Here is a 12,372-nt window from a genome sequence, read left to right as displayed (position 1 = left end):
GAGTGGAAAGGAGAACTTTCATCTTAGTCAGCTCTTCTCAAAGTTTGCCTTTTGTTTAAGAGACATATGATAGCCATGTCGGAAGAAATATCAATCGAAAGATGCTTTTGAGGCATTTATTCATGAATACTCTTGAATAAATAAATTCATTGAGCAATAAAGATATTAGATCAACATCCTGAAAACAAATCAATTAATCAGCATGATGATGCCAACCTTGCCATTGACTTCTGGACTGATCTGCTGTCCCATAGCTATGCTTCACTCTTATTCATGGGAACATAAAGGCAAATGCTTGTGTTAAAGAAACTCCATGTCCTCCATTCACTCTGCAGAACACTGTAAGTCTTCCTCTTCCCCAGAGATTGCAGCATAGACCCCTTCCCTCAATCATAAGCAGAAATAAATGACCCTTACATGCGCTGTTTTCCAACACCGCAAGGTTTTGTGTCAATTATCTAAGGACAAAATAACTACAGTGTGAAACCTTAATACAAGCCTAGAGAGTTTGGGATCTAGATTTAGAGACATCATACGAGGAATGATTACTACATCAAGGGAGACCATTTTTACTAAGGGAATGACATTTAATCCCAGTGTTTTATTTGTAACTTTAATGTCATATGACCATGTTTTATACAAAGTCATAAGCAGAGAAAGAGGAAAGAAATTATTTTGAGCCTAACTATGCCAATAAACATATAAGTTGGGGAAAAAGTACATTAATTCTAACATCAGATGCTCACTCCATTTGTCTTGTACAATAACAACAAAAATATAAATACATCATGTTCGGCTGTGTGTGAAAGTTGCAAGAGTTTGTCATTTCCGTTTTTTAAAAGGAGAAGCAAATGTGTCTGGCTTACTCAATTTTTTCCTATCTTCAAGTTTGCACCTTGCAATAAACATCATGGAGACTTGCTGACTCATAGCCCTTCCCTTCTCCTTGGTCTTTGAGAACCAAGAGTGGGGCCACCAAGAGAGTGGGCCAACCAATGTCACGAGTTATTTATTCACACAAGTCATATAATTGTATTCATTTATGTCTGTTACCTGACAAAAGTCTACATGAGAGAATCTCTAAATAAGAATTACTTTTTAAATACCGAACCAAATGATAAATCCAGCAATAAGTTTTAGATACGCAGGTGAAGCCCCATCTGATTTTCCACGTGGGGCAGGTTATGTTCTTGGTGCTCCCATAATACCTGGGATTTACGTTCGCATTGTTGGCACGACAGGGTTTAATATTTACTGGCTTAAGGATCTCTCTCCCCAGTCATGTGAATTTCTGGGGGTTAGAGACTGTCTTACCCATAAGGGTTTCGGGAAAGTGATCGAAAGGCCACATCTGCCAGCAGATAGATGATTCTATGTATGGGCTGTGAGGTTTTCATTTCAGGCTTTACATTCCACGGCACAGACACCTGTAATTTCTTTGTCACCGTCATGACCAAGAAGGAAGTGTCCAGCTTGGTTGTCTAGAGTGAGGAATACCAGGGTAAGACTGCATGAACATGAACAGTTATTTAAACAATGTGGTTTAAAAAAATCCAAAGGAAAAATGGGGAACCACCACAGCAGCTTGCTAACTGTCTGTTTTTAATTCTTTCCTACATTGCTGCCCATGAGCTTTGAAAAATGCAAGTCTAATTCATTCACTTCTCTGCTTAAAACCCTTCAATGCCTCCAAGGACACTCGGAGCAAAGACCTCAGCCCCCACCTGCAGATGAGGCTGAGTGTTGTGGCTCTCCTCCTCCCACCTGCCCCTCGGAGCCTCTCTGTCCTTTGGCTTCTGCCCTCCACCACCATTGCTCTTTCAGCTCATCAAAACAGATGGCTCCCTCCTGCCTCAGGGCTCTTGCACCTGCTGCTCCCCCTGCCTGAATTGTCGGGGCAGGAGAAGAGTGCCAGCTCTTCTGCTGTCTTTGGCTGCAGACCTCTTTTGTTTGGCCGGCCCAAACAAAATACATTTTTAAAATTTGAATTTGAATGCCTTAAGGCCAGTAGACTTCCTCCAGTCTACCTTGGGCCTTAATATTTCTTTCAGTCTTATCCCCTGCCAGATGCACACATTTGTGTTACCTGTCTGCCCCTCACCCCACAAAGGAATTTAAGTTTGCAATCCCTGGACTAATTAATTCCCATCAACCAAACGGTAATCTTCGCCAATGTCACTTCCTCAAGGAGGCCATCCCAGCCCCACACTCTCAAAACATCCTGCACTTTCCCTTCGTGGCACCCATCACAAGTATGATTTTTTTTCTTTTTTTAATTACATTCTGACTGTTACTCCTAAAAGTAAATCTGAGGTCTGGGGACATTTCATTTAATTTACACCCTTTCATTAAAAGTTTAAATTATTCCCAGGGGCTCCTGGGTGGCTCAATCGGTTAAGCATCTGCCTCTGGCTCAGGTCATGATCTCAGGGTCCTGGGATCGAGCCCCGCATCAGGCTCCTTGCTCAGCGGGGAGCCTGCTTCTCCCTCTCCCTCTGCCTGCCACTCCCCCTGCTTGTGCTCATTCTCTCTCTCTCTCTCTCTCTCTCAAATAAATAAATAAATAAAATCTTAAAAAAAAAATTTAAATTATTCCCAGAATAAGTAAGCCTGAATAATATCAAACTTTACACACACACACACACACACTCAGAGAAAGCATGTATTTGTGTTCTAAATGGATTCTGTTTAAACAAGGAACAAGGAAGAACTTTTGGCTTGGAACATATGATGTTAGCTTTTTAACCCACAGCTGGAATTAAATAACCAATTATGTAATTAAGTGTTTAAAATCTATCTTCCTGGCAAGACTGGACATCACAAAAGGTCAGGAACTTTTGTCTTTTCAACATGGATTCTCAGTGCTTTGCAAACAGAAGGCACTCATTTATTGAATGAATGAATGGATCATAAAACAAGAGTATTCTAAAACTTAATAATGTAAATAGTTCTCTAAAAGTTTTAAGTGACAATTATGGGCAAACATCCTTCTGGGATTTCCTTGAGCCTAATCCTTCCAGTAGATACTGCTATTCCTTACCCCTGAGGTGCTAATACTCTGAAGCTTACAAGGATAGTAGCTTTATACTGATGTACTGGGATCCAGACAACAGAAAGAACGGGGAAGCACAGAGGGCTCCGAGCTCCCTGCACCTAATTAAACTAGAGCACCTCTGCTCTTATCATCATTCATCTTCTCTATCTTCTATGTAAGTATAATGGACTTCTGCACAAGATTTGTCTGAACAAAGCTTTCACGAGGGCTGCGGCAATGTTATTTTATAGATTGTGGCATCAACAGCCCCTAGAATGGTGCCTGGCATTGAGTGTGTGATCAATGAATCCTTGGCGAAGGATATTGATGTATGGTAACAGACTTGTGGATGAGATACATTTTTAAAGCTAGGATCAGATCTCCATTGTGTTTCAGAATCAGGAAACACATTTTTCCATTGCAGGTAATTTTATAAGGATTATCTGCCCCATATCCTGAGTGTTTCTTCCATCTATTCAATCCCATTGCAAAAAAGAACTCAAATAATCACCCTTCCCCCAAATGATATTAATGCTGGCCCTTCAAATGCATTTCCAAAATTTCTTTTGGTCACGGCCCTTCCCTCCATTGCATTATCCTCTCTGCCTATGGTCACATGCAAAATGCAATGAAATTAATTCTCTTCATAAATATTTTTCTTTATTTTCAAATGGATCAGAATGTGTCCAAAGAATGCTTCACTCAACTGTTTGTTGAGACAGTTTGATTCATTATCATTATCATTATTATTATTATTATTTGGCCTCATATTTGAAACACACTAAAATGAAGTGTATAATTTTTCATAGTGATGATATATTGCCTTAATGTGGCAATTAGCTGTACCAAGTGGGATAAAAGCAACCATGTGGAATAGTATGCGCCCTGTTCACTGAGCCAGATGCCTTCTGTCCCTACCCTGCAACCGCTCTTCGCCCTTCTGTGCCTAGTTCTCTGCCTCAGAGGCAGACCCATGTACACGCCTTTAACAGGTTCATTTCACCTCTGGTTCCCAACTGGATTTGTCCCAAGAGTAGTCCCTGCAGGGGGTCAGAGTGAAGGAGCACAGTGAGGTCAGGTCCTATATTTCCCTGCTTCCTCCCCGTAGAGTTGCCTTGGAGCTGGCTGCATAACTGCCACCAAAGGCCAGAGGTCACACCCGTCTCAAGGTGACATTTTCAACACTCTTTCCCACTGGGTTAGCTTCCTCCTCTTGTTTCTTTACGTGTACATGTTGTAACACCTGCTCTTACTAGCCCAGGGGCATCTCATTCTTCTTTATGTTTTCCCTATACCTGCCTATACCTCATATATAAGCCCTTCTCTAAACCTTCCTGGAGTCTGCTGCTTGATTCCTGTCGAAGCCTGATTGATCCACTCAACCAGGGGTTCCATTTGTGACCTCTCTCATTTCAATCAGGAATCAGTTATGGTGATAGGTTTGGAGTCCACTGGTTTAACTACTTGAAGGAATAGCATTTTTTTTCTTCGAAATCATGCTGTACCATCTCTTTTTTATTAGATCTAAAAATCTAAATTAATCATCTTTTCCTTATGTACAAAAATGCCTGACTATTTTATCTTCTCAATACTTTTTAAATGTGCAATGCTTAATCTTATCTTTTGGAAATTATATAATTTGTTAGGTATTACTGTTTTTTTTTTCTACACTACTTTCTGTTCCCTTCAAGTTAATAAATGTGCTTAATTTTTCATGTGCTATTTCTAATTAAACCATAGATTCTCTGTCATTGTTAAAATCTCTCAAGTTATTCAGACATGCCAAATTGTCTATCAGTTTTACTTTAATGGAAAAGTCTGTTCTAGAGTATTCTTAACTATTCCAATATAGATTGGTTGCCATCCCCACTTGCTGTTAGAGCCACATCCTGGACATTCTTATCACCTGTCTTTTATTGGATCCCATTCCTTCTTTTGTTGATGAAACACAGCTTCCAGAAGCTTCCACAAGCTTCCAGAAGAAGGTGCATGGGAGGTAAATTTCAAAATCTTATATGCCTGAAAATATCTTTGTTTTATCCTTGCACTTAACTGATAGTTTGGCTGGATATTTAGTTCTGGATTAAATAATTTTCCTTTACCATCTTGAAAGCACTTCTCTAGTTGCTTATAACTTTGAGTGTTGCTAGTGAAATTCTTTTACCTCATCTTTTGTATGTGACTTTTTCTCTCCCTCTGGAAGCTTCTAGGATCTTTTCTTTGTTTCAAATTTCTGCAATAATTGATGATGAACTTTGGGGTGGATCTATTTTCTTTTACTGTAAAGGGCATTCAGTGGGCCATCTCAGTTAAGAAACTCACATTCTTTAATTCTGGAAATTAAAAAAAATATTTTGTTAAATATTTTCCATTGTTTCCCTTTCTCTCTCTATCTCTTTTTTTCTGGAATTTTATCAGTTGGATGATGGACTTTTGGACTGGTCCTCTAATTTTATTATCTTTTCTCTTTTATTTTCTGCCTTTTAATTTTCTTGTTTTGCTTTTTGCGAGATTTCCAGTACCTTTATCTTCATCCTCTTCTAGTGAGTTAAAATTTTTTCTTCTATTTTATTTTTAATTTCCAAGATCTCTTTTCTGATTATTCTTTGAATATCCTTTTATTATAATATCCTGATCTCATTGCATGGTTCCAATTTTTTTCTCTAGTGTATCACTTAGAATGTATATATCTTTTATTCTGTTTGTTCACTTAACACTTGGGCTAATTAATAACTTACTGTTTTTCGGTTTATAATCTACTTGCAGAATTTTTGCTTCTTATCCCTGTACTTAAAAGATCTGCTGGTTTGGGGGTCTTGCTTTCCAAGGGAAGAATAGTCTACTGGGACTACAACAATAGTTGTGTTGAATTGGAACATAAGATTGCCACCAGGCCAATTTGGATTCCTCATGCCACTTAGCCAAAAGAAAAAGAAGGGAATTAGTCCAAGGGCTAGGGTGATTTATACTAATTACCAAGAGGAAATTGGGTTACTGCTTAACAGTTGAAGGCCTATATGTGGAAGCTAGGGGATTCTCTGGGCTGTCTTTTAGTACTCTTATGTCCCAGAGTAAAGTCAATGGAAAATTATAGCACTCACATTAAGTCAGGATCACTGAGGATTCAAACCCTTCAGGAATGGAGTTTGGGTCATTCAACCAGGAAAAGAAAACTAGATGAGGTTCTGGATAGGGACAAAGAAACCATGGAATGGATAGTGGAAAAAGAAAGTAAAAAATATTATTCTTGATCATTTACACTTTGTACATTATACTTTTTAGCTGGTTATGATTAGAAGATTGGTAAGATATTTTAGAGGATTATATACCTTATAAACAGCTACTTTATTAAACTCTTATTAATTTTAATAATTTTCAATTAATTCTTGGGCTTTTCTAGTTAAAATAATCTATAAAGAATAATAAATGTATTCCTTCTTTCCAACAATTATATTTTTAACTTTATTATGCTTTTTGTGAGTGATTTTGGGCATTTTTAAGTTATAAGAATGATACTTGTTCACAGTAAAGATTTACATATAGGAACATATAAAAGTTGTAATTTTCTCCCAAGCTGACTCCAATTCCACTACCCAAATGTAAGTATAATTAATGGCTTAGTATTCATTCTTCCATGTTTTTCTGTACACATAGACTTCTATGTTTGCATGTTTATTTATTAACAAAAATAGAGCTGTATTATTTACACTCTTCTTCAATTTGTTTGTTTCTTTAATTACTTTAACATATTTTAATGTCAGCAAACATAGTTCTATCTTATTCTTCTTTTATTTTTATTAAGATTTTATTTATTTATTTTATAGAGAGAGTGAGACAGAGACAGAGCACGAGCAGGGGGAGAAGGCAGAGGGAGAGGGAGAAGCAGACTCTCTGCTGAGCAAGGAGTTGGACGTGGGACTTGATCCCAGGACCCTGGGATCATAATCTGAGCCGAAGGCAGATGCTTAACCAACTGAGCCACCCAGGCGCCCTATCTTATCCTTTTAAATAACCATCTATAAAAGTTCTTTAATGTGTTTATCCAATACCCCACTGTTAAGCTTTTTTCCACAATTTTTCTGTTTTTTTTTTCTGCAGCATGTATCTTTGAACATCTTTATGTAGTCACGTGATTTTTTTTTCTGCCAGACAAATTACAAAAAGCAAAATTGTTAGGGAAATATTTGTTTTTTTTTGTTTTTTTTTAAGGATAAAGCCACATGCTATTATTACTATTATTACTAAAGATGCACTGCATTGAGGAAATTAATTTTTTAAAGATGCTCATCCATGAATTAAGACTTTGCTTTTTGCCTTTTCTTCCCTAGACTTGAGTAAGGCAGCACTTTTAAAGCAGAAAAAAAATGACCTTTAATTCTACGGGATTTATAGCTGGAAAAATACTGGCTTAAGAAACAAACATCTTATTTTTTGAAAATTGCTTTCAATTGCTTGTTCACTGTAAAAGAAAACCCATCAACATATCTACTAATACATACTTTTTAGATATAATTGTATGAACACACAAATATTAAAGGATTGCTCTGGAATTTATGGACGCCTGGAATTCATCCACATAAATTCACAAGGAAAAATAATTATTTTTCTAACTGCCTCACATTTACCCAACATTTCACTCTATCCTGCAGAGCCCTATATTTGTATCCTCTTCCTTTCTTCAGCTAGAGGGAAAAAGACTGAGTTCCAGACTTCTAAACCACCATGCCTTGGCTACACAGAGCTTTGAGGACACTGTGATGAAGGACTGGATGACATGCTTAGTCAAGGACTTTCTTCCTCATTGGTGTCTCTGTGTGTGTGTGTGTGTGTGTGGAGGGGTAAACAAAATGGTGGGAAAGTATATCGTCTCAAACACAAGAGACTCACAGAATATCAAAATGGCTACCAACTTTTGAGGGTCAGCTTGTATACCAGGTGGCAAAGAATAAACAAGGATTTACTCATCTAGGAGATTTTGCCAAAGTCCCCTTTGTTTCCCAGTACTTTTCTTCAGGATTTATTGAGGATTTACTCAGTTTATTGAGGATTTAGTATTATGTTTGGGATTAAGAATAAAGCACTGAACAAAATAAGACTGTTTGGGGCAGCAGTCTTCACATTTTTTTTTTAGTGTATTTCCTGAAATAATTTTGAAAAACTACACCCCCTCTTGCAAATTTTTAAGTTGACATATTATTTTTATTTTATGTTTTTTTAAGATTTATTTTTTATTATTAACATATAATGTATTATTTGTTTCAGGGGTACAGGTCTGTGACTCTTAAATATTTGTTTATTTACTTATTTGAGAGAGAGAGCTCTCAAGTGGGGGGAGGAGCAGAGGGAGAGGGAGAGAGAGAATCTTAAGCAGACTCCACATCTAGGCAGAGCCCAATGCAAAACTCTATCTCAGGACTCTGAGATCATGACCTGAGCCAAAACCAAGAGTCCAACGCTTAACTGACTGAGCTACGCAGGCGCCCCCAAGTTGACATATTATTTTTAAATCAAATTGGTAAAGTATGGAATTTCTATCATTGGTGACTAGGTAACAAATCCATTGCTCTGGTGTTAAGATGGAATTTGTAATAAGTTTCTTCAAAATATGGAACATTTTCCCCTAAGAACTCTGTTACATTAACATTTATTCTGAATTCTTACCAAGTTTTGATTAAAGAAAAAAAAATTGAGATTTTTATCTGACGAAACCGAACTGAAAAAGGGCTGCTGAAGTCTTATTCACCATCCTAACCACATACAGGTTGTTGGGTCATTTAAAGTACCTGCTCTTATGTTTTAATGTTTGAGGGCAGAGTCACAGGATTTTTAAGTAGAAATTTTGTAATTTTGGAAAGGAAGCTTAGAGAATATATATTGCCATTTTTTATTCTCCAAGGGAGACCACTGAGACGCAGAGAGGCAAGGTGACTTGCCCAAGTCACCCAGCTGGTTGGTGAACTTGAGATCCTCAGTATCATTTGGTGACCTTTTCATTATTGTGTGATCAAAAATGCTACAACCTCTCCAGTAGGTTTAAGTAAATATTGATAGGAACAAATAACAATAGAAACCACAATAAGCCTGCATTATGTAAGAATGAGACAAAATCCCAAATACAATAATTTCTTTTTTAATAAGAGCAAATAACAACAACAACAACAATATAATACTCAATTATGTACAAATGAGACAAAGTTTTGGATATAATAATTTCTTTTCACGTTCTCTTATATTTCTAGTATTTTATTTATTCCATACTATCTATGAAATATTTTGTTTAAACTTTTGGATTAGTTTCACATTTTTATTTGGGACAAATTTACCATCTCTTTTTTTGATTTGTACATCTTCAATATCACTAAGAAAAAATGGAAATACATTCAATTTCATTTTAGAATGGTAAAATGTAGGAGGATTAATTTCATCACTGAGTGTCTTAGGTAATATAGAGAATTTGACAAATGATGTAATCTTTAAAATAATTTTAGGATGCACCTTTGAACCAATCAATATCAGTTTAATTAAGTGGTTAGAAGACCCGGTTATACTAGTGAAATGATTTAATTCTGTCTAGTTCAATCATTATCAATAATATAACAGATTTCTGGTATAGTCAAACCTGTTTGGAAACCAAAAAAAGTTTATAAACAACAATGGAGACCCTGTAGGAATACTTCTCTGTGTTACTATTCAAATTACTAGAAGAAACTGCAAACATGTTTAATAACTATTCTTATTTGCCATATAACTTCCTAATATTAGAAATGAGAAAAATAGAACTTTCTACATAGCTACTGATTTTGATATCCAAATTTGTAATTTTTCATGCAGATGTCTATATCAGATACGTGTTCAGACATAAAATACAGACTGTTTTTAATGTTACAGTTAGTGTCTACCTTTATCTTCTCCACTGACATCTGAAGTTAACATTTAATGCAAATGTTAATTAAATTAAATGAAAATTAAACTAGATCATATATGAATGTATAAATACAAAAAAGCATTTGTATTGGGGGTTCCTCACTTAAAGAAAACCTAAAAGGAAACCTAGTCTAATAAAAAATAATATAGATACAGGGTGATTGGTCATTCACCGTATAAGTTTTTACCATGAAATAGGAAGGCCCCAAATGTCCAAAAAAATGACTTGATTTTAAAAATCCCTTTGAGCATAATGTTTGACTAAAGTGAAGGACATCGGGCGCCTGGGTGGCTCAGTCGTTAAGCGTCTGCCTTCAGCTCAGGTCATGGTCCCAGGGTCCTAGGATCGAGCCCCACATCGGGCTCCCTGCTCGGCGGGAAGCCTGCTTCTCCCTCTCCCACTCCCCCTGCTTGTGTTCCCTCTCTAGCTGTGTCTCTCTCTGTCAAATAAATAAATAAAATCTTTAAAAAAAATAAAAATAAAAAAATAAAGTGAAGGACATCTGTTTCATGTATGTATGTATCTATTTAATTTTTAAAAATGAGATAAACTGGTGCTCGCTTTGGCAGCACATACACTAACACTGGAATGATACAAAGAAGACTAGCAAGGCCCCTGCGGAAGAATGACAGGCAAATTCGTGAAGTGTTCCAGGTTTGTAACCCTCATGGGGTCCAGAGCTGTCACCTGAAAAAAAAAAAAAAAAAGCTGCACTCAGTTGGCTCCCCAAGCTGAGGAAGGACCTGGTAGCACCCAGGGCAAGAGGGGTGTGTTGGAAGTAACAGGGGTGCTGCAGACACCCCAGAGGCCCACACTGGAAACAGCCAGGTCCCTTTCCATGCCCCCACTGCACCTGCATCAGAGGCCTGTGATTACGTGGTCCTCTGCATAAAAAGAAAGAACAAAACAAACAAAATTAGATAAACTGTTGTTTTGGCTTCCTCAGTAACCTGTTTTGTAGAGCTCATCTTCATCATGTTTTTCCCCTAACTGCAGGCCTACACACTCCTAACCCCATTACTTTGTTGTGGATCACTGCAGATTTTTCCCTTTTACCCCAAGCAAAATTCCAGGCTTATCTTTGCATTACCATCATCTGATCAAAGTGTTCAGCTAAACACAGGAACACATGGACCTTCTACTCTAGGTCCCCCACTTCAGTCCCACAGAAAAATGGCAGAAGCTTTGAAGTTAGAGCTTTTTCATTAAGATCACCCAATTCTAAAGAGGGCCTGCTACCACACAAATCCCTAAAAATGGAAAGGAAGAAGTCTGAAGATGCGCTCTTCCTTGCTACAGAGAAATTTCCCCAGGGGTGGGGCTTTGGAGGGTGGTGTGGAGTATGGGAGAGTTTGGTTGCAATGAAATTTACTTCCTGTAAAATTTAATGAAGCCATGTCTATAAGTTATTTTAAAATCTTAGTAGTATTATGAGCTGAGATACACTTTAAACTCTGTATCATTGTGTTTTCAAAGTCTAACTCTGGTGAACTATATTACACTTACATAAAATACCAGAGGTGTGCTAAAGCTGACTTGCAAAAAGCTGATTGTTACATTTTCAGGAATTTTGCATGGAGTTGTCAAACACAGTCATTATGAAAAAGCAGATTATTTAAATTATATTCAAAAAAAGGTAATAAATACTCAAAATTCATCATTACATTTTACTGTTATTTATGTACCTGAGGTCTTTCTGTCTGTGATGTCTACATTAGGATTGTCAGATAAGATCTAGGATGCCTAGTTAAATGTGAGTTTCAGATAACAATGGAAAATCCCTTAGTATAGTTGTGCCCCAAATATTACATGGAAATACTGATACTAAAACAATTATTTGTTGTTTACCTGAAACTCAGATTTAACTGGGCGTTCTGACTTTTTACCTGCTAAATCTTGCAGATTCTGTATGGAGAAAATACCATGCAGTGTTACATTACAGTTATATTACATTTCTTCCTAACTGTGTTCAGTGGCTTTACATGAAAGCTTGAAATCAGTCCCAGTGGGTGTATTTACAACAAATCTGGGCTCCCATCCCCCAAGCAGTGGTTAAATATTTACCAATATACTTTGAGTAGAACCCATTTTAATCACTTTATAATATTGTATGATGCTGTCCAGATGGTTAGAATAAATTAATTCTTTGATTATTTGGCTGCTACAATGAAAATTAATTAGTTTATACATATGCTTTTATTATATTCTCTATGCTTACCATTCCATGAAGAAGATGGCAATATCATTTGTAGGAAATTTCCTTTTTTTTTTTTTCAAGAAACTTCTAATGGACAACTTTTCCTTGAAGTTTTGAGAAAAATGATGTTTTACTCAAATTAAGGTTATCCATTGATTATAAAAATAAACATATTAAAAATTATTTAATTATTTCCTCTGCAGAAATAAAACTAGA

At 36.6% G+C, this 12,372-nt stretch overlaps 1 non-coding gene across 1 annotated transcript; it reads left to right on the top strand.

Moving 5' to 3' along the window:
* The first annotated feature begins 10,512 nt into the window (after positions 1–10,512).
* LOC118539136 (U6 spliceosomal RNA) lies at positions 10,513–10,619 on the top strand. Its single transcript, XR_004918991.1, has one exon. It is a non-coding gene; the product is annotated as a U6 spliceosomal RNA (small nuclear RNA).
* Positions 10,620–12,372: the final 1,753 nt, after the last annotated feature.

Source organism: Halichoerus grypus, chromosome 9 (assembly GCF_964656455.1).
Source record: "Halichoerus grypus chromosome 9, mHalGry1.hap1.1, whole genome shotgun sequence".
NCBI lineage: Eukaryota > Metazoa > Chordata > Mammalia > Carnivora > Phocidae > Halichoerus > Halichoerus grypus.
This window is presented reverse-complemented; position numbering and strand designations above follow the sequence as displayed.